General features: G+C 40.8%; 1 protein-coding gene and 1 long non-coding RNA gene across 3 annotated transcripts in view; both read right to left on the reverse strand.

Moving 5' to 3' along the window:
• MAML3 (mastermind like transcriptional coactivator 3) overlaps nt 1-23,633 on the reverse strand; it is a 411,434-nt gene that overhangs the window by 303,199 nt on the left and 84,602 nt on the right. The gene's annotated exons all lie outside the window — the stretch shown is intronic.
• Nucleotides 1-23,633, reverse strand: part of LOC132692082 (uncharacterized) — a 47,809-nt gene continuing 24,176 nt past the window's right edge. Inside the window, exon 2 of the long non-coding RNA XR_009616164.3 lies at nt 1-23,633. This exon is cut by the window's right edge and continues 9,539 nt beyond it. This is a non-coding gene — a long non-coding RNA (uncharacterized LOC132692082).

Genomic DNA, 23,633 nt, shown 5'->3' on the forward strand with positions numbered 1-23,633 from the left:
GAGAGAGAGAGAGAGAGAGAGAGAGAGACAGGCAGACAGACAGCGTGAGTAGGGAAGGGGCAGAGAATGAGAGAGAGACACAGAATCCAAAGCAGGCTCCAGGCTCTGAGCTGTCAGCACTGAGCCCAATATGGGGCTCCAACCCACCAACAGCGAGACCACGGCCTGAACGCTCAACCAACGCTCAACCAACTGAGCCACCCAGGCACCCCAAGGGCCTCTTTTTTAAAAGAGGCAAAAACAAAAGGAAGGTTCCTGTCTCACTGTCTGACTCAGTCTCACAGGGACCATGCGACAAGGTAGTGTTGCATGCAAGGAGTGACTGCAGAACTTCCTGTGGGCCCCCATGGTGCTTCCTGCTGGAGGACAGAGATCTGTCCTGGTGCCCTGGCAACATTCCAAGCTGGGCACAAACCTCACATAAGGTTTGAAGTTTCAGTTAGTGGCAGGGTCTTCACTTCCTGTTCCTAGCTGTTGAGTAACAGTCTTGAACTTCACGTCCCTGAGGTGTTTCAGGAACAGGGAGGGACCCAAATCTGATAAAAAAAGGTCGACCTATGGGGACAAAGAGACAACCTCTTCCAATTCAGGACTGTTCCAAGAAGCACAACAGCACTAAGCATATGACAAGCTGAACATGAAATGCATATTTTATGAATGTATTTCCCCTTCCCCTCTGCTTCTCACGCCTCTCCTCTCTTTATTTCTCAAGTCTTCACTTATGGGTGCAGAAGAGCAAACATTTATGTCAAATCTGTACTCATTTACCTAAGGCTCTGTTCAACTCTCAGGTCCCCCCAGAATTCTTTTCCTCATCCAGTCTCCCCATATTTGAGAAAAGTGCTGCTTCAAAAGCCTTGACTTTGAGTTTATAAGAATGCTGAGGAACAGGCCCCAGAAAAGCAATACTATAACATTTTCCAGTCATTTGGGGTATTTGTGACCTTACAAAAATTTCTGGTGGTTTCTGACATCCAACTTCCTCCCTTCCCTGAACTCTCTCCATCTCCCTATATCCTGCCACATATTTTGAGGCAAGTATCTTGGACTAGTGAAGGATTTAAAAATGAGAAAAGTGAAAACATCCAACAACTGCAATAACTTTTTAATTTTAAAATTGCAGGGCTGTACATGGAACAACTTATACAAGGATGTGCAGTATTTTTATCACATCAACTGTGCCCACTTAGATTTAGCTCTTGGGAAAATTCTAACAAAGACAACACTCTTAATCAGTTTAAAATAGTCTATTGTGACAGGAAAGTACCTTGAAAATCGGTGAAGACTCATAGACAGAACCAATTTCCCCTCTAGGGAAAATCAGTGAATATAAATTCATTAAGGTAGTTAATTCCTCCATGTAAACAGCTCCTTACATCACTGTTACTACCCTGAAAAATAAGCAGCCTTTTCTAACGAACAGATTGTAGAACCTGAAGTGAAAAGAATCAAGTTCTAATGATGCTCTTTGGAAAAAGGGAGTAATAATACATGTTCCTTTTCCACGGGGATGTTTTAAGAATAAATAAGACAAATGAGTACACATACTTTTAGTTCTTCTGGGTAAGGCACTACCTAATCCCAAGATAGTTCTATAAGCAAGAAGAAAATAGATTGGTATGTTCTCTGCAGTTTCAATGAAGGCTATGGGCCCAAAATGTTTTAAAAGCAGAAAACTGTTAACATGGGAGATATTGTCAAAATACATTTCCCTCTGGTTAAGAAAAGGAAAGCAGGAGGGCTAAAAGGGTGGAGTGGAGAGGAATTGTCATCAAAGCATTGTTAATATGAACTGAATTATATTACAATGGCGATACTTCAACACGGAGAATGAAAATTGTTCCATATTATCGTGGATTGACAATATGACAATCGTTCATTGAAAGCGGATGACAGCTGTAGCATTAGAGCTCAGTGCACAACACAAGATGAATGAGTGTTACAAGTTCTTCCAGAATTGGCCCCTGTTTCACGAGAGTTTGCATCATCCCAAAATAAACACGTGCCAGTTTTTCACTAATCTCAGCAAATGTAGCCTCTCTTTACAAACCAATGTGCTACCAGCGGCCTGAAAGTGCCAGTGTCATGTCCCTGCTTAGTGGATTTGCAGCAGCTGTGAAATGTCAAGTCAAAATGCCATGAAAGATCTATACGGCGCCTTGGCAGAAGAAAGGGCAAGAAGGACAAGCGTGAACTGACATCAAACTGTCTCCTGGTCCATGGGAACACTGTTTCTGAACCTCTATCTTGGCACCAGTCTCATCCCACCACATACAAGAGTCATTTTACTCTAAACTATTCACCTAGATGTAACACCATGTATATTACCTGAAATTAACACACAAAGGCCACAGATATTTACATATCTCCTTTGGTACAACAAAAGTTATCCCTGCTTAGTTAAAAAAAAAAAAAAAGCAAGAGAAAAAGCACAAAAACCACGCCTAATTACCACAAAGAGATAAGCTCTGTTCACATTCACTTACTTGTATTTTCTTTCCAGTTAAAATGCACTTTTTTTAAAAGCAGAATCTGAGGGGAAAAGCAGAACTGATCTTTGTTATGTTCTATTAGCTGCCTTTTTAAAAACTTGGCAACCAATGTATTGTGAACATTTTTTTCAATCTCATTAAATATTCTTCTAAAATATAATTTTAATTGGCTACAAACACTCTATTTTCTACATATACCATAACTAACATAGCTAATCCCCTATTGTTGGACATTCAGGTTTTTCCAACTCTTCACTAGGAAAATAATACAGCTGTTATGTAATGTTTGTACACTCTCTAAGTTTTTAGAATAAACTCATAAAACCTTATACTTATTTTCTATGATCCTGACTGAGTTAACACTCAAAGTGAATGAGGGGGTAGTCCTTGGATATGTGCCTAGAGTGTAATTTGCCCATCATAAGAGTCTCTGAAGTATTGGTAAGAGCAGTTGAAGAGGTATAAACAATGGGCAAGTTCTCCATTTTATACTTAGAGACAAGAGAATTGCTTATCCCTTAACTTCTGTGGCCAAGTCTTCTAAGTTAAGCAAAAGCGATCTGTCTTGGTGGGTGAGGGAAAGAATACTGTAAGCAAAGGGATAGGAGTTGTGTGAATATTCTCCATGCTTCCAAGCTCAATATTAAATATAAACTTCCTCTAAAAGCCATTGAGTGTTCAATAATAAAATGTGGGTGTTATTTTACGCTGTTCTCCGACTATTTCTAGCTCTCTATCTTCCGGGCACATGGCAGAACTGTACTTCCTGGCCCTTATGCGGTTAGATGAGATCACATGACTAGCTCTGATGAATAAATTGTGAGCAGAATACCAGGTACCATTTCTGGGCTGCAATATTAAATTGCTGATCTTAGACCCTCTGGAGCTTCCTTTGGCACAAACATGGGTGTGAGATAGTGGCTAGTTTTCTCAGAACGAGTCCCTGAGTGACAACGATAAGCAGAGTCCCTCCTCTCCCCCTCAACTCACAATAAACATGAGCAAGAACTGAAGTTTTGTTGTTTTAAACCACTAGGACTTGGGGGTTGTTACTGTATCATCACCTAGCCTCTGCTGATATATAAATACAATAGTATTTAACTGAACTTTGTGATCTAATTTAAAATATTCACATAAAATTCCATTCTTCTCTTCAGTTGGAAAACCTAGTGAGTTGCAGACACAATCTTTAAGGTTTCCTGGGCTTCCTTATATGACAATTCAATAGGTATTTTTCGGGGCCTACTGGGTGCAAGGCACTTACACTAGAAACTTTGAGGAATACAGACATGAGGAAGACACAGCTTTGACCCTAACTTGCTGAGAATAAAGTAGGGAAGAGGTAGAACATCTATAAGGGAGGAATTTAGGGGTAACAGTGGAGTTGCAAATGGCACTTGGGAGACTGTCTTGAAGCTGGATTTGCACAGCAAATGCAGTCTGTATTTAATTATATACGTATCTAAAGTGACTTTGCAGGGAGGCTGCTGGAGAATCCAGGAGTGGCTGGTTGTCTCCTCTGAGCTAGGGTGCAAGCTACCAAGGACACAGCCAAGCATAGATCAGAGCAGAATATGAAGAGTTTCAAAAGAAAGGTAGGGAGAGAGAGGCCAGGGTGCTTCAGAGGATTGGAAGAGGCAGTCTGAGTGGGAGACAGAGAAAAGTTTCACTGAGGAAAGAAACTCTCTGAGATGGGCTTTTGAGGCCCCAGTTTCCACAGGGAGAGATGGAGGGGAAGAGAAGTAGTCCCAAAGGAAGGCCCAGCTTAAGCAGAGGCACACGGAGGGAAGAAAACAGAGCCCCTATCAGATATCCAGGGCAGAGACGCCTGTACTTAATGTCAAGAAAGAATGTTAGACAAGAGTCAATGTGGGGGAAAGCACTGAGGGGCCTCCAGGAATTTGCGCTTAGGTGCCTGAGTGAGGAAATTCAGGGCAGAGGAGGTGGGTATGAAACAGGGTATGACTTGCAGAAAGAACTACCAAGCAGCAGAGAAGCAGGTAGAGCTGGTCCGGTGCATTTCTGTAGCTGAGTACAGTGCCTGGATCTGAATAATGAAGTTGGTTAAATAAAACCCAGCGGGCTGCTGGGCACGGAGGCACCAAGCCAGACCTGGCTTACGCTGCAGTTCAGCTCAAAATTTTCAGTGCAGGGCTGAACGCTAACTAGGTAAGTGGTGAACAGATCATAGCAAATGTAGCTTCGGTTTGTCATTAGCACTTTCCCCCACCCACTACCTCCCCCACCCCAAAAAAAATGGGCACAGCAGAAGATGAAGGTTTCACTCAGGGCCGAGCATCTGGCTACCTGTAAAAAGTTATGGTTTAACTGGAAGACACTGAAAGTAAGTGAAATGAGGTCTGGAGGTTATGTATGAGGTCTGGAGAATTTTACCTTTAAATGGTATAAGTCAGAGCTGGTGGCATTGCTTATCTTTTACTTCACGATAATAACAAAAAGTTAGGCCCATAAAACCAAAAGAAAAACATACCAGTTACTCAGCATTTGGTAAGGTTTTACGCTGGTAATTCCCTTTTGGTTAATCTGTTCCTGTATGCTTCCCTTTATGAAAACATTTTAGTTTGGGTTCAAAAAAGAAAAAAAAAACACATGACAAAAATTAGTATAAAGTCTGGAAAAAGCAGATGGAGTGGGAGAATAATGATCACTTTTCTGTGTGATACTGAGTAAATGGACTGGATTTCTGGCCATGTAGTAAGATAGTATTTCAAGTATGAAAGTAAAATTTCTTAAAGGAAATGGACAGTTTAACCATGAATACTGTCCTTTTGATATCCTACCGAAACATGAGCAAATCCAGGAATAGATTACAGGAAACCACAACACCCTTGACTGAGAAATAAACACAGGTTATTTTTCCAAAAGGCACAGGAGCGACCAAAAAATAAAGCCATCCCCCAAAGGTCAGGAGAAATGTACTGGGAACCTACTGGGCATAGAACTGAAGAAAAGTCTCCCTGTAACTGGACTTCACGTAGTTGTAAAAAGCATGGATGCCTTCACTACCTTTATCACCAAAGATCGCAAACATCTTTCATGGAAAACTTAGCTGGAATCTGTTTTGTTCTAAAGTCACAGCTACAAAGCCATAATTATCCAGGTAACTTGGGTCTGATGTTGCCCAAAATATCCAGGTAATTACAGGAGAAAGGTCATTTCCTCTGTATAATCTCAACTATACCACTGGCTATCTACACTGGCAGTTATCCAGTTAAGAACAGCCTTTCATTTCACTTTGTGTTTGCACAGACCTTGCCAGAGACTGTGGCATCCTTAATAGGGGATTTTTTTTAAAAATTGCCTTTATAAAATAGTCCTCCTCTCTTGTTCCATTCCCTAGGATGGTCTGATGACTTCCTCCAAAGGATGATACACAAAATACCCTTTGCTAATTTTTACGTTCAAGGAAATGCATTCTGGAATGGGAGAATACCATGAAACAGACAGAAAACAGGAGAGGTGAAGAGGAAGAATGTACAGGGGGTGCCAAGATCTGTAAAACCGTGGGGATTAAAAAATTCACAGCTATGTCAAGGGAGGAAGAGAGAGAGTGAGAGAAAAGCGATGCAGATATGCAGGTCGACAGACGTCTTATTCAGAGTTTGAGCTTTGACAACACAGGCAGTTTGGGGGCAGACAGCAGCACATCTGCTGGTCTGTGATTGCTCGAGAGAAGCGACCATTCGTTTTCTTCACAAAGAAAAAATGGCATTTATCTCAAGTACAGCAAGGCATATTAGGATTCACCTCCCCCATTCTCTTTCTTCCTTCTTCCTCCTACCATCTCCCTCACCGCCTCCCCTTCCTGTTGGAAAAGAAAAGGTGGGAGGGGAGAGGGAGGGGGAGGAAGACCCACCGGCCACTGACAACACTGTGGGAGTCTCTTTCTTCAGCTTTTACCAGCCTATGGGGGTCAGGATGCTATTGGTTCAGCTTTATGTGTGATATGGTGCCTCTCACTTAGCAACAGCGAGCAGGAGAGGCAGGAAGCAACGCCACCTGGCTCAGCGAGTGTGCGGATGGTTTAAAACAAGCCACTCACTCAGAGGGAGACAGAAGGGAAGAGAGAGAGAGAAAGAGAGCAGTCGGAGCTTAACATATTGTACCATTAAGAGCAAGGCTTAATCAGGGTGTTAACAACAACCAACAGGCAGGCTATGGGGAGCGGGGGGGAAGAGTGAAGACTGGACAGGAATTATTTTTAATGGATTTATGTATGTGTAAATTATATATACAATGCCTTCCTGTATTTTTTTTTTTTAAGGATAAAGTATTCTGTGCTGCGTGGGTGATGGATGGGAAAAGAGACCAGTTATCTAGGCAAAACTAAGAGGTGAGATGAATGCACAACTCTGCAGTGACTTTACCGGGTTTTGCTTTCACACCAGGGTGCGACCAGAAAAGAAAAAGTAAAATTGGGTGCACTTGAAAAAGCAATTGGCTATGTAATCACTAGACTTTTTTTTTTTTTATTAGCTAACACAGTAGCTGTTTCTAAATCCTAAATTCCACTTTAACGTTTGAAAATTAACTTTCTCGAGTGGCAAGTGGCAAAAGAGAAGTACATCTCTGCTAGAAAGAGGTTTTTATCCCCTTTTCTTCCTTTGTGGTCAAAGGGAAATTTCTGAGAAGGATGCTGATGGAAGTTCTGAAAGCTCACACTGCCTGAATGTAACAGGGCTCAGGGCCAACAACAACAAGGAAACCTATTCTGCGATTCCATATTCTTTCATTCCTCTTCATAGAATTTTCCCTTCTCCTCTGCTCCAGGTCCCAAACTTGAGTAGGATTATCTCACTTATCCACTCCCACCTCTCACCCCCCACCCTCTAACACTGACCAGCCTAGACTGAGACTCTAGAACATACATGGGAAAGAATCTTTCTTCCCCTCTTAGAGAAAAATGATGCTGTTAAGTATGGACTGGGGCCCTTCTTTGGATCGACTGGGAACCTGGAGACAAAGACGAACACCCTGGAGGGCACAGATGGACCTCCATCAGCCCCAGTAAACCAGACCCAATTAACCCTTTCAGCTCTGAGCGGTAAAAGCCACTGACTACAGTGACACCTACTGCTCGGGGCACAGCTGTACAAGCTGGTATCACCTACCAGGTTCTCCAACAAGGCAGCCATGTGATCCACTGATGGGGGCTCCACAGGAACACACTTCTCACTACTCTGGGCTAACACGTGAATGAGGAAACTTCCAGCCCCTTCACGCCTTGTTTGGCCTCAGAACCTGTAACTCAGGCTCTCCTAAGGAGCCGGGAGAGCCAACACCAGGAGAACCAACACGCTCCCATGTACAAAGAGATTCATTCACTCCGGCAGTGACTACACAAGAGGCAGGGAGACCATTGTTTGGTAAGAGCCCACATCTCCTTCAATAGGACTCTTAAGGTGAAATCACGTGATTAACAATCCTCTTTGATACCTCATTAAATGATATCGGAAAAGTGAAACTTTTACCAGTGCCATCTAAATTTCCCACGACACAGAAACGTGTGACAGGGGAGCACTAGTACAACAGAGGTGTTTAGAAAGTCCACTTCCACAGTTTCATGATAGCATGTTCAATCATTCAAATTTCTTTTATCCCATGTATTGTCAGATCCCAGAAATTCTGTCCCACTGAGAAAAAAAAATGCCTATATATTAAATGACAAAAATATCTAGAAGTCTATGGTTCTTTTCTCTAGTAAGGACAACAAACAATGTCACTAACAGAATCCAAGATTTCTCCCAAAATAGGCAAAACAGATTTGAAACCAGATTATAGGCACAGGAGTAGGAAGTCGGCATGATTATAAAAGTAATAGCTCAGGCAGTACAGCTTGATTCCTTTTTGGCAAAGAATATCTGATGAGTCTTTACCAAGATAGGTACACATTGGACAGAACACCAGTAATGCTGAAAATTCAAATATCACTTTCTTTTGAGGATGCTCAGAGTGCTTTGCAAATATTTTGCTTTTTACTCCCAAACATTCCACTTGGAATAGCTGGATGTTAAATAGTGATATTCTCACTTCCTAACTGGGAAACAGAGGTGCTTTGCAGTTTACCCAGTGGCGCCGAGTGAGCCAGTGGAGGTGCTGACATAAGAACCAGGCTTCCTGATTTAAAGCCCACGGCTTAGCCACTGGACCAGACAATTCCGTCTGCATCACAACGAGGTCTACCTCACTCCTCTTATGGATGCCTCCTCCTTGTGTGTTAATCTGTGCTACCATCTCAGGGTTGTGGTATCACTCTATCTACATTCTTCTTAAAGTTTCTTCTTTTGCGATCTCACTTACTCACAAAATGAGTTAAGGGGAAAAATCAGTATGGGTGAAGCCTGAGTAAAGCTATGAAAAACCCAGGCATGCTTCGTAAGTCAAATGAGAAGCTAAGTTGACTCACCTATCACTACCTAACTGTCTAGCATTTTACTACTACCATACTCAGGAAAAGTAGCTGCATGGGCTTACCACGGAGATGCAATCCACAAGGTGGGGCTACTATGGGGTATCCAGCTCTGTGGTCTAATTAGTCGACAACAGTGAAACTTTCATTCTTTTTCACAGAATTTCAAAACACACCTGAACACAGCCCATACTGTGCACGCAAGGTAAAGCTCTGTGACTATGCCATGATTCACATACCCCATGTGTAGAAATCTGTTCGGTAGGGTAAGGGTGGTGGAAATGGCATCCTCAAACATCTCTCAAAAATCTCTCACATTTCTATATATTAAGAGGCTCCTTCTCTCCAAATATTTTTAACCTACAACTATTTTCCTCTAACAGGGAAGGTAGGAAATGGTGCGAAGTCTGTCCCCACGATCCATTTCTTTCGCAGATGCCGTTTAAACGCAAAGCTCAAATATCCAGTGTTAGCCTAATGGACATAATTTATTAATTGTCTATAGCCGAAAACAGGCCAGGAGAACTCTCCTCGTTCAAAATGTGAAAGTTGTAGCTTATTAAATCAATCATGCAAGATGCAAATGCATGGTGAGGGGTTAGGCATTCTTCAGACGATAAGATGAACCACTGGTACTAATAACTAACTAGTGCTCCTGATGAGAGGTGGATAGACACCTTCAAGTTCCAAAGCCCAACACTTGCCTCTCCAAACAGTCCTTCCCAATATCCTTCGTGTCTTCCATAGCACTGACCTGGGAATGAGGGAGCACATTTGCTTCTTTTCTGCCTCATCCTCAGTAACTTAACATGCCCCTTGGACTATTCTTTTGGAACGTCTCACATCTGGCTCCCACTCCCATCTGAATTCAAGTAATCCAGGCTGGGAGCACATCGCTTTACACTTATATCGTTGCATGGGCCATATTCCCTGATCCTTGGTGTTCCCCTCTGGGCCATCTGGCTTTGCGATACTGGTTAGTTACCCTTAGAACCAGCAGTGGCTCTTAGTTATTTAATTGTTTCAGATCTGAAGAATTTTGTTATAACATGGCTCATACAATCCCACTTTTGTAAATAAAACAGAACACCACAAACATACATACGTGTCTATATCTATTAATTTTTTTTAATTTTTAAAAAATGTTTACTTATTTTTGACAGAGAAACAACAAGCAGGGGAGGGGCAGAGAGAGAGGGAGAGAAAGAAACCCAATCAGGCTTTGCGCTGTCAGCGAGAGCCCAATGCGGGGCTCAGTCCCACAACTGGGAGATCACGACCCAAGCTGAAACCAAGAGTCGAATACTCAACCGACTGAGACACCCCTCTATAAAAATTTCTGAATGAATATACCAGGACTAGCAAATCTTTTGTGTAAAGGGCCATTTAGCAACTATTTTAGGTTTGGGGAGCCAAAAGGCAAGATTTGAGATTCTTATAGAGGTATTCACATAACAAGAGAGAAAATAAACTTCCACATGCATATGAACCATACAAAAACAGGTGGTGGACCTGCTTTGGCTCATGGACCAAAACACAGTTTTGGCAATTCCTAGAATATACATCAAGTGGTTAAAACTATGGTTAGGTTTAGGAAATGGAGTGGAGAATGAAAATATAATTTTTTTTCACTTTTTAAGATATTTCTATATTGTTTGCATTTTTATCATAGGCATGTATTACTTTCATGATGTGGAAAACAGTAATGGAAGACACGATTGATCGATTGATTAAAATAATGACTTCTTCAGAGCTTCCAAGTTCCTCCATATCCTTTAACTTAATTTTATTTCCTATCATCTATGTCTATTGGGACGGTGGTCTCTTCATTATATGCCTAAAACCCTACGCCCCTCTCCTGTTTTCATATGTTTGCTGCTTAGCAAAGCCCTCCTCCTATTTCAAGGCTTATTTTCCATTTCTAATTTCCTCCTATAATACTTCTATAGCTATGACAATATGGGGAAAACTCTGGTCCTCTGATCATCACTTATCAGTTACTTTATTGTGTATTTATCTTGTCTCCTTAGTAGTCTGTGAGTCCCTCCCCCTCCCCGCCCTCCGCCTTAGGCAGGGACCACCCCGAACCTTCAGCATCTCATAGCACTAAAAAGTAAGGAATCTCCACTTAGCTGTTCAACAAGCACTTGACAGCTTTTTGGTCACTCTTTGCTAAAATACAACTATAGAATATTTAATAAATATTCTGGAATCAAGAGATGAAAGTTAGAAGAATAGAAATGTCTTGGGCTCCTGGGTGGCTCAGTCGGTTAAGCGTCCGACTTCGGCTCAGGTCATGATCTCACAGTTCATGGGTTCGAGCCCGGCATCGGGCTCTGTGCTGACAGCTCAGAGCCTGGAGCCTGTTTCAGATTCTGTGTCTCCTTCTCTCTCTACCCCTCCCCCACTCACTCTCTGTCTCCCTCTGTCTCAAAAATAAATAAACATTTCAAAAAAATTTTAAAAAAAGAAATGTTGTCTTAATGTATGGGAGTATTATTTTTTAACTTTTAGAACGGTCCAACAATGAAATACCCTGCCTCTTGAAATAAATTTCCTGACACTAAAAAGTATTAAAAACACAAGTGTATGGCCATCTGTCAGGGATTCTGTGGAAGGAATTCCTGTATTATTTACACCAGACCACATAACCTCTGAAGTCCCTTCTCACTCAAGAATTTGTTATTCTTATTGACATTATTGCCCTACCCTAAATGTCTCATTTATTCATTAAAATTAGATGATTTAAAGAAACAGAGGTGACAAGTTCACAACTCACATCACCAAAAATTCTACTTCTTTGCCCCTTATTTAGAAAGCCCCTTGGGACAGTTTTCTTATTGTTTTTGTTTATTTGTTTGCTTGCTTATTCTTTTTAAAGAGGTTATTGGGCTGCTGTTACTAATCAGCCATCTGAATGAAAACATGTAAATCATACCACACCTATATTTTGCTTATCCTGAATCTTGCTTTCTAGATCCTTTAAAATTCTGAGAAAACCACAGATTCAAAAGAAGTTTAGAAACACATATCTCACCATCTCTTTGGATGTAAGAATATAACTGCTGAGCATTCAGCCACATATAAACAGGACTGCAAAAAGCCAGAGTTCCAAAAATACACACTATGGGTCCTTTGGCCAAGTCCCTACTGAATATCTACCACTGGCTGGACTCTAAGTCCCAGGGACCAGGGACATCACCAGGTGAGCAAAAGAGCCAGACCCCAAAGCCCAAGGACTTAACACTGGTCACCTAACATGGGGTCAGTTAGTTGTAAAAAAGGAAAGAAATACATTGACTGATTTTCTGTGTCTATCAAAGACCTTCCGTTTTTACTCAAAAGCCTAGAAATGGACAGCTGGTGACAGAAGAGATAATGGACAAGAAAGAAGAGCCCGTGGAAGGAAGATAAAGAAAAATGAGGAATGAGAATTTGCTACAGCAACAAGGGCAAGTGGCAGTAGAACTAAGGACAGAGAACAGGAGACACAGACAGAGAAAAGGTGACCAAGATGCTACCTGAAAGTCAATAGTGAACCTTCTAGAGATCACTGGGGCACCTACTGTGTGCGTGTACACAGACTCTAATACCACATGGAACCTTCACTTTAGTGAATTACGTGGTGTTTGTAATCAGGAATACCTTTCTGTACTTCCGTTTCCCACGTACTTTCAAAGGTGTCATGACAGAAGTTCTAAAAAGCACCTATTTTGAGGCCTGGCACACAGTTCAACCCTAGCTAATGCTAGTTTTGTTTTCATAGTCTCCTTGAGTCATTAAGGTAAGATTCAGTCATGTTCTAAGTCTTTTGGCCATAAAAGCAAATCAGTGAGTGATAATAATAGCTCACAGTTTTTCAGTACCGTGTGCAGGCTAAGCTAAGCACTTTAAATGGATTATCCCAACAGCCCTATTACCTAGGGCCCACTTTTTAGACATAGAAACTGAGAACTGGAAAGGTTAAGTGACTGACCCAGCATCGTAAGACTAGTAAATAACAGCCAGGGCTTAAAACCCAAGCAGCCCGAGTCTAAACCCAGGGCGCTCCTAACTACTGAGCTAAACACAGTAAGATACCATGTGGACTTGCTTTCTCAACTTCAGAGGCCTTCTCGCCCTTATGCCTGCAGAAGCTGTTCATTTTTTTAATGTCAGACAATAAGATGGTAAAACTTTGTTTTATTTGCAAATAAGAGTGTAACTAAAAAGTTCTCTAAAAAAAAAAAAAAAAACAAAACAACTCACAGAAATAATAAACACCGTAACTTAGGAATCCAAAACAAAATTTGCCCCAAAACACTGATGCAGACTCCAGGAACTATTTGCCAAAACTTATTTTTCTGAAAGTATAGAAGAGGATGACATCAGTCAATTTGGTGGCAGTAAAACAGAAGAAATCTAAGGAATAGCCTCTTGGTCAGCAAAAGAATGTTCTGCGGTGATGGTTGAGATAAACACTTTATCTGGCTTTAAGAGAAATACAGGGACGCCTGGGTGGCTCAGTCATTTGAGTGTGTGACTCTTAATTTCAGCTCAGGTCATGATCTCAGTTTGTGAGTTCGAGCCCGGCATCAGGCTCTGTGCTGACAGTACAGAGCCTTCTTGGGATTCTCTCTCACTCCCTCTCTGTCTGCCTCTCCCCAACTCAGCTAGCTGTCTCTCAAAATAAATAAATAAACTTAAAACAAAAGAGAGAGAAATATAGTATTCCACATAGTCGAATTATTCAGATACAAAGGTTAAGTTGATGAAGTAAAAGCGATTTTTATGGAAATCTTTCTAAGACATTACATACTTACATTCATATATTCCAAAACAAAAAATACCATTTTCTTGGTGGTTTATTACAGGATCATCATTACAAATATTAACAGTAACAATAGGCTGCTATTCAATTATATGGGGGTGTAGAACTCAATAGCACTCCCTGACCCTGCGTTAAATGACCCCAAATTGCCATGCCTTCCAGGTGGCTTTTTATATTTCTTTTTTTCCTACTCTCTGCTCTCTAAACTTCTCGCTTTCACACTGCTTCTAGTCTGCTCTCTTATTTTACACAGGGTCAGCCTGCTGAAGATCTTAGGGCTGCTCTATGCCTCTCCAGGGTTAAGTGCTTCCCCCTAACCTATCCCTCTCTGAGTTTTTTATTTGTAACGTTTGTTTGTTTGTTTAACTATTTATCTATTTTAATTTCTTAAATGTTTATTTATATTTGAGAGAGAGAAAGAGAGAAAGACAATGTGTGATTGTGGGAGGGGCAGAGGGAGACGGAGATAGAATCTGAAGCAGGCTCCAGGACTCTGAGTTGTCAGCACAGACAGAAGTCGGACACCCAACCGACTGAGCCACCAAGCACCCCTATTTATTTATTTTTTAAACTCACTTGCAGGTTCCAGATGGTTGGGGTTGATGGAAGTCTAACCTCTAATGAAACACAGACTTACCCTAACTTTCTCTTTAAAAAAAAAAAAAAAAGTGTTGTTGGTGTTTTTTAACATTTATTTATTTTTTGAGAGACGGCGAGAGACAGAATGTGAGCAGGGGAGGGGCAGAGAGAGAGGGAGTCACAGATTCCGAATCAGGCTCCAGGCTCCAAGCTGTCAGCACAGAGCCCAACATGGGGCTCGAACTCATGAACCGCAAGATCACGACCTGAGCCGAAGTCGGAAGCTTAATCAACTGAGCCACCGAGGCATCCCCCCAGAAAAGTGCTTTTTAAAAAACCAGAATGTGGATTTCTAGAGAAGTTTTATTTTATTCATCCGAGAAATTGCGTACCATATCCTTTAAAAGTTAAATATCAGCAAATAATGGACCAAGAAGGAAAGAAAGTACGATTCTTTTAAAAAGTGCAGTCAAATTTTGTTTTCCTTTAAACACTTCATTTATTTTTGGTGGCAGTCAACTTTGAGTTTACAGTATTATTTAAATTACTAATATGTTACTTTTGTAAGAAAAAGTACCTAAAATTTGATGAAATTCTTTCATTATTCCTGCTTGATTTTGGTGAATGAATGGAGAGGTCGATACTAGATATGAAACAAAGATTGTATGCTCTATGGCGTCATTGTTCATGTGTACGTTCAAGCACCTGTCTTCTGTCCGTCTCCGGTATTTCGTGTTTCAACACAGTGCCAACCACCACAGGTTACCTTTCTGGTATTCCTACTATTTTTGTTTCTCTACTCCCTTATTATTGAGCTTTTTTTTTCTTTTTTTGGTTTACAATTTTGTTGTTGTTGTTGTTTTAAAAAGCACTACAATGAACGTTTCAGTATAAATTACTTGTTCTTCTGAATTAACCCTATGGGTTTAAACATGGATCTTTATGTCCTTGGCCTAATTAAAAAAAAAAAAAAAATCCAAGCTCAGATAGAAATCAGAAATGGAAGGAAAAGAAAAAGAGAACAGGGATGAGAGAAATGAAAGAGTCTGGGATGTGTTTTCCCCTGAGAAGGCTGCATCTTGTATGTAAGATGCGGTAATATGGTCTGTTCTTCTGCGCATGCTGAACAACACTATCGTTCAAGTGAAGACGGTCTTTTTTCATTGGGATTTTACTTATTGCCTAGACGTTCTAAATGTATGGCAAAATCAGAATTCCGTGCTTTCTAGAACAACTCATATTATTTCTGCTTGAGGTTTATTTTCATTTTTTCAATTGGTCTAAAGGTAGTCGTATACTACAATGGAAAAGATCTCATTACGTTATCAAACGTCATCAGGTGACTTTAAGCTTCATGAAGGAAAGAGAAACATCTTTCTTATTCACTGTAATATCCCTAGCACAGTCACAGGAACATAGTAGATACTCAATTAGCACAGTCATTGGGAATAAAGTAGGAATTCAGTAAGCACCTCCTGAAGGAATGAGTTGGGGTAGAGAGGGGGTCCCCTTCTCTGAAGGAAATCACTTTCCCCTACTGTATAGAATACTTATGGAAGGAAAAGCTTTGGAAAATCTGATAACATATAGTTACTAAGGAAGGTACTTTAGGAGCATTTGCTGACCAGGGATTTAGGTCAAAGTTGAAAAGAAATACTCTGACATTTTCATTATCTGATTATTAAAAGGAAATAAAATAAATCCTTATTAAAAAACATGAAATAAAAGCATAAAGAAATAAATGAGTGTGGAGTGCCTGGGTGGCTCAGTGGTTGAGTATCCAACTTTGGCTCAGGTCATGATCTCGCAGTTCATGAGTTCAAGCCCCACATCGGGCTCTGTGCTCCCAGCTCAGAGCCTGGAGCCTCCTTCGAATTCTGTGTCTCCCTCTCTCTCTCTGCATCACCCCCCACCTTGCTTGTGCTCCGTCTCTCTCTCTCTCACTCTCTCTCAAAAATAAACACTAAAAAAAATTTTTTAAAGAAATAAATGAGGGTTTAATAAAGGGATTACCATGTCTGAACCATTAGACAGTCTGATATAGGTCACATTTTATAAATTTGTATTAGTATATTCATCACTGAAGGGAGTCAACCCTTATGAAGGAGGCTGGAGTGAAAACTGACCTTGGGTGATTTGAAACGTGTCTATAAGAGTTAAAGATCAGGTTAAGAGATAGGAAAAAAACAAGAGGATCTATAAGTTTTACAGAAATTGCCAGGGTTTCTATAGCATTGCGATGGAAAAATCAAATATGCATCTTTTTCAAATAGAAATTTAAGAGGCATTAAAATACAGGCAAAACTGTTTTCCTCCAACAAAAGTTACTATGTTTAGAATTCAAAAGATCTTTAATTTTTTACATGTGATGTGATACATGGAACAATATCAATTTTTATTTATATTAATAAAGGTCTGGAAGAGTCCAGCTGGGATTTGCAAGGGCATTAGAGAAAAGGGACTGTTAAGCCATCAGAAGTCACAGACATCATTAGCACAAGCTTGAAATCAAAGTAAAAACTGTGAACCAAGATGGGGTAACTTCTTTTAATTTAACCCCAATACTCTGCCCCTGATAATAGCTCAGCTACACAGGCCCTAAAAAAACATTATAAAGATTTCTTTGAACAGGGCATTAGATCAGTGCTAATATGGCCAGTCACAGTAAATGCATAGAAAGCCATTTTAAAGCCAGACACTAAATTAAAAGGAAAATTAAAGTCTTGCTTATTTTATGGATTTCTCCTACAGAGAGTGTCAGATCCTACATTAAATGTTATAAAACAGCATTCGAATAGCCATTGCCTACCTAAAATATCACTGTTATAAATGATATTCTGATGTTCTTAAATACTCTAGAATCTATTTAAATACAGGTGCTGAAGATTTTGTAGCACACACACAGAAGTAAAAGGTTTGACCTGTCCCTAATTACAGTATTAATGCAGTGATCAGCATGATCCCATGTAAACAGAAATCTGAATACACAGGCCACTGGATTTCAGCCAGAGGGTCCAGGTTCTAGTTGGAATTCAATGACATCAGCAGAGAATGATCTGCTCAGCTAAACAGGCAGAGAAAGAATAAGCAACTGTGGGCCCAGAAATTTTTGTTTTTATTCCAAGTTATCAAGGAATACAATGGCTTAAATTTCATATCGTCAGTGGTGACAATCAGGCATGCACATCTGATGTGGATTTCTACGGGGCACTCACATGCAGAGATGGATTTTCAAAGCTCTACTCATCTCCCCTTTTCACTCCTACTCCCTCTCAGCCACCAGCACCAAATCCTGGAGCCATATTTCATTTTTCACTGAACATTCTGGGAACAGTCATCGCTTTTTATCAGAATTAGATTCAAAAAACAAAAAAACAAAAAAAAAAAAAAACAAAAACCAAAAAACCACCATCCCTAAGTAAGTTAAACAGCTCAAGGCACCAAGGATATTTATCATAGAGCGAGATCTGCCTAATGAAAGTAATCCCCTATGATATGGAAGCCTGCATTCTCTAGTTAAAAAACATACTGCCTCTGATACAGGGGGGAGATGGCACTTTAGCACCTCTAAGATTAGCAAGAAACAAAATGCTGTTCTTAGAAGGTCTGGTACGAGAGAATTCTGAAGGATTTCTGTAATCAAAACAACGATCAAAGTTCACCATGGTGCCAGAGTTCCAATATGTCCATTCCAGGCAAGTAACAAGGCTAAGTTTATACCCAGTTACTAAAAGACAACCTTGGCCAGTAGTAATTTTTGCTAGTCTAGATGTATCTTCCTCTTATTTAATGAAAAATTTAAAAATCTGATGTTCAGAATGGAAATGGTCTTCACGAAGAAGGCTGTTGCCACTTTCGCAAACGGTCACCTTAGTCCGATGACTTGTTACTCAGACTTCATTTGGCGCTGGCAGAAATTACCACTAACTGGCAAAAGGAACTGAAAAGGGAATGACAATATGGTGCCTGTATATGCAACTGCCACGGAGCCCAGTGTTTTGACATTGTTACTGAAACAAACTCAACTATTTATGAGAGCTAAGTTGAATCAAACAGTTGGTGTGGCAGAAAAAACATCTGTTTGTGAAGTCTTTTTGTCTAGAAAGGCACCAAGAAAAGGAGGAGGAAGCACAGCAATGACACAAACACAAATACCTCCGAAAAACTCACAAATAGCATGGTCGAGTGGGAACAGCTACCTTGCTCCACCCCCCACCCCACCCCCCATTATCACAACCACTGGATGACCTGGCTACCCAGGAGCCTCAGGCATTGCATCACCGCAGACCGCTACCTCTTCTGAATAGTCCGAAGTTCCCTCTTCACATGCCAGAAAGGTTATTTTGAATTAATTATTTTGAATGTATTATTTTTCTAGAAGGAAGCACAAGCCCTTTTGCCTTCTTGAACAGAGAAAAGTGAACAAAATGAAACTTTTTTCATGAGATGTTGTGTCACCCCTACACCAGTGTGGCCCCGAGGCCGGAAGGCAGCAGCACCTCCTGGGAACTTGCTGGAACTGCAGATACTAGGAACCTCCCCAGACCTACTGACTCAGACACTCTTGGGGCGAGGCCAAAAGATCTGTGTTTTAACAAGCCTTCCAAATGAGTCTGACGCAGGCTAAGGTTTAAGAACCAGTGTCATCAAGTAAATGGCTTTGCATTTCTGTGCTCTTAGAGTTTTCCGTCTTTCAATAGGTTCGGTTTTCCTTCTATTTGCAGTTGAGTTATTATTTCTGCCCACCATGTGGCTGCCTCTACTGGTCCTTCTCCCTTCTAATTTGCTGTGTCTAATCTGCCGTAGGCTTAGAAATCAGTTGTCACAGTTGTTAAAAATCACGTGTAAAACACAAATACATAGGACCAAACGAGTAAAGAACTGCATTAAGAACTGGAGAAGCACCCCTATGAGGACAGTACGTAGTTCTAGGACATAGATTTTGAGCCTCTATGTTGGCTTTCTAGAGGCTTTTCTGCTTACTTCCTTAACTGTACAGTATTCACTTGTTTTTATTCCTGATCAGTAGCGGTGGTTGCTGAATGACTGAATTCCAGTAGATGAAATGTTTCTGTGGTTTGCAAGTGAGTCATTGCAACACCCATCTTAATATTTTTAACCTAACTGTAATAGCTAACATTCATTAGATGTTTGCAATGTGCCAGACACTGTGCTAAACATTTTATATACATTATTTACTTAAAGCCTCACAACACGAACTTGGTATTATTATTCCCATTCTAGATGAAGAAACAAGAGGCACAGAGCTATTGAGAAATCTGCCTAAGATCACAGGGCAATTAAGTAGCATAGCCAGGGGCGCCTGTGTGGCTCAATTGGTTAAGCTTCCGACTTCAGCTAAAGTCGTGATCTCCTCGTTAGTGGGCTGGAGCCTGGCATCGGGCTCTGAGCTGACAGCTTGGAGCCTGGAGCCTGCTTCGGATTCTGGGTCTCCCTCTTTCTCTCTGCCCCTCCCCTGCGCACACTCTGTCTGTCTGTCTCTCTCAAAAATAAACATTTAAAAAATTAAAAAAAAAAAAAAGAGTAGCCAGAACTCAGGTTAGCTGGATTCTAAAGCCATCCTTGTCCCTTTTTCTTTGTTTAACATCACTGGGCTGTATAGCAAAGAGGCAGCCAGGTATGAACTCTGAACTGAGGGGGTAGAGAGACGATGAGAGACAGAGACAGAGACACAGAGAGAGAATAAATCTAAAGAATTGGGTAGAACTGTAATAAATGGTCAATATTCCTTCTTCCTAAGAGGAATCAAGGAAGACAAATGACTCAAGTCATGCCATCCTATCCGGAAAGTTAAAATGGCCAGTATCCATGGTAAGAAAGGTCCCCCCACTTCCTCCCACGCACTCACTGTGAGATGCTGTCAGCACTTTTCCTGCTTCCTGCCTGAAGCGAATCCACATTTTGGATAGCCTTAAAGGATTTCTTAATTTGTTTCGCAGGGGGTTCCACATTCCCTTTTATACTCTACTTTGGGGTCCTTATAGTTATTAGTTTGTTTAAAACATACAGGACCTTTATTTGGAAACATCATGAGGTCAGAATCTTCTGGTACATCATGGTTGATGCTAAAACTGACAATAACTGACCATCCGGAATACTACAGACTGAAATGTCCTCTTTACTTCTAATTTTGTGTGTTTGCTTGCTTGCTTGTTTTTTTTTTTTAAGTAAAAGGAAACAGATCTCAAGTTTTCTCTCTTATAGTCTAACATTTTGCTAAACATACAGTAGCATTCTGGTATGATGTTCAGTGCTCTCTAAAACATTCAATATACAAACAGATGCTATGGGTGGACACTGGTAGAATAAAACCCATCAGGCATATTGAAAAGAGACTATTTAAGAATGTGTGTCATGAAGTATAGAGGCAGACCTTACGCTCCTTCTCCTCCATCCTTGGAGCTGCTGGAAAAAATTCCTTCTTATGGAGAAAATCAGAAGCAAACTTCATATTTCAACAACTTGATTATATTCCACATTTCATCGTATAAATGGGTCTCTACTTTCTAAATTTCAGACAACCCCCTTTGGTTTGATTCTTTGAAGAATCTGACCTTTGAGGAGGTCTTTTAGGAAAAAAATGCATCCTATAGGTACTTTATAAACTCACTGAATTAAGGAGGAAATTGCTAATCGTTTCATAACTGAGATGTATTCTGATATAACACTCATGCCGGAGGAAATGTAAGAAGCACATTACAAGCCTTTTATGTTTTGATGAGGAAAACACTATATAAGACAAAATACAAGGAAAACATAATCGTACCCAAAGTTTACCAAATTAGTGGCATAGAAAAGTACTTTATCATGGACTTTTACCAAACTGTGAATGTTTCTATTGTTTATAGGGCTGGAGGTGGCTTTCTGCCTTTCCACACTTGAAGCACTAGTCTGGCTGGCTGATTCATTTTGGGGGACGGGGAGGGGAGGAGCAGAAGGTAACCATGGAGCTGGGGCCCTCTGGTTCCTGTAGATCAGTAAGGTACAAGACTAGAGTCTTTCTGACCCTGCTGTGACCTGGTCTTTTTTGGAAGCCGGGATTCGGTGTCATATACTGACCAGCTCAGACTGTCCATCATGAACACACGATGTCTATCAGAAAAACAATCACCTCCTCCCTCTCATGACCCTCACCCCTCCTCACCTTACCAAAAACAATAGAACTGTTAAAATTAAAGAGGGGCTTTTTAGGTTTTATTCCTTGAAGCTCTCTTCAAATTACCAGAAGATTTTCTCAAGACTCTTTTCAAATTGCTGGAAGATTCCAGTGGCTCCTAACTTCCCATCTCTTAGGTTTCTTTCCCCCAAATCATCAAATTATTTATATCGCACAGACACCAAAATTGTCCAACAACCATGTCTATCTGGATTGAAGCTGTCTTTACCTTTCACTGACACGTAAAGGTACTACTTATAGCGTAAAACTCCTACCCATGCAGGTATCTCCACCATTAAGTGCCAAGAAGCATTAAGTAAAGACTTGCTTTTATTTTTACATATAAAGGGTTTGCTGGCAAAATTCAAAAGCCATTTTGTGATAGGTACATATATGGAAGTGAAAGTCTAAATTAAGTTGACACTGAATACTCAGTTGTGTTCGGAATTATGGTTTGCTTTTACTTCGTAAAATTCCATCAAGGTAGAATCCGTCTTTCTTTTTAGCCTCTTTGTATTTTTTCTGATACACATTGCTACTATTTATTTTACTGAAGTAAAAGGAGAAGAAGTATAATTACTCACATATCAGTTGGCTCCTACTGATGGTACTGTTTCTCATGTAAAATGCAGCCAATTTGTTCTGCTTTTGGAAATCAGGGGCAGACCTTCACCTACAGAGCTGTAAGTTCAAAATCAATGTCTCTTGGCTTTACCAGCTTTGTGACCTTCTCGATTATAAAGTCAGTCCAGATAGTAGCTGCTCCCCTTCACAAATCAACAGCCTTGCCAAACCAACACAGTTCCCTGTGAGCATTTGGGCCATGACTCATCCATATTTAGATTTTTGAAACCTCTGGCAGAGCCCTGCCTTCCAAGTCTCTCCTGGCCTATACGGGAGCTGTAAATTTACCCCCCCCCCCCTTTAAAAAGTAATATGACATGTGAAAATTCGAAGCTATAGATCATCTGGGTCCATATGAGATTATTCTCATCATAAAATGGGCTTTACTCTGCCCAGTAGCCTTGCCTCCACATCCTTGGCACCTCCATCAGATAGTAAGCTCCTTCAGGAAAGATGCCCAAACTCAGCTCCTGGCATGAAGGAGCTGCTCAGTAAGTACCTACTAATAACTGCTAATTGAGCAGCTAAGAGCTGCTCAATAAGTACTAATCAATGAATGATATCCTAACTTTACAAAAGGATTTATCAGGGTCTTCCTCCTTTGCAAGAGCCTAGATAGTCAGGCCTCTTGGTGCACATCATCAGCAATGGTTGATTGTTTACACAGAGTTTTCAAGGGCTTACCCCTGTGTCTCGTGCACTAGGCAGACCAAAAAATTGGGTGAAAACAAGTACATCAGATGTATGAAACATCCCAGATTCGACCTTTGCTTTTCAAGACTGGTGTGTTCTAAAGAACAGGATTCAAACAAATCTGAGTTTGAATCACAACTTAGTGTCTGGTCAGGACTAATGTCTGCTCTGAGCCTTGATTTTCTAACAGTGGATGCGGGAACACTACCTTTGAAGGTGCTGTCAGGAGTAAACAAACTATCGAGTGGCTAACACAGAGCCTTCATTGCATAGACGACATGCCATAAAGGCCAGCTCCTAATATGTGCTGGTTCCCTGAATAACGTCTGCATCTCTTTGCTCGCTACTCACTACTCACTACAAAGGTTTTAGGAAGTATCATTCTGATACTTACAGAATTCTCTCTCAACCACACAGGTCAGTGGCTTGACCCATTTGATATGTATGTGGACAGATGTGCCCTGGGAATTAATCTAAAAGGAAGGACTACTAACTTACTTTGGCATACAAATACATCTGTACAAATAGGAGCAGAAAAAAAGTCATATTGCCGGAAGGGACTAATGTGAGGTTTGGGTAATCAAAGCTGAGTAATTACAAAATAATAAGTTTCAGTGTTAAGTGAATCCCAGCTGTTTTTCCACTAAGGTCACCAGAGACAGGAAATACGTATAATCTGGAGCCCTGTAGGAGCTGCTGCAGAAAGCTACAGCCTGACCTGGTCTAAGATGGCCAAACACTTTTCAGACAGTACCAAGACTGCCCCAGATTTTCCCACCCTCCTAGCTGCCGCCTCCTTTCTGGGAGATCCCATCCAATTTAAGTCTT

This window comes from Panthera onca, chromosome B1, assembly GCF_046562875.1.
Source record: "Panthera onca isolate mPanOnc1 chromosome B1, mPanOnc1 haplotype 2, whole genome shotgun sequence".
NCBI lineage: Eukaryota > Metazoa > Chordata > Mammalia > Carnivora > Felidae > Panthera > Panthera onca.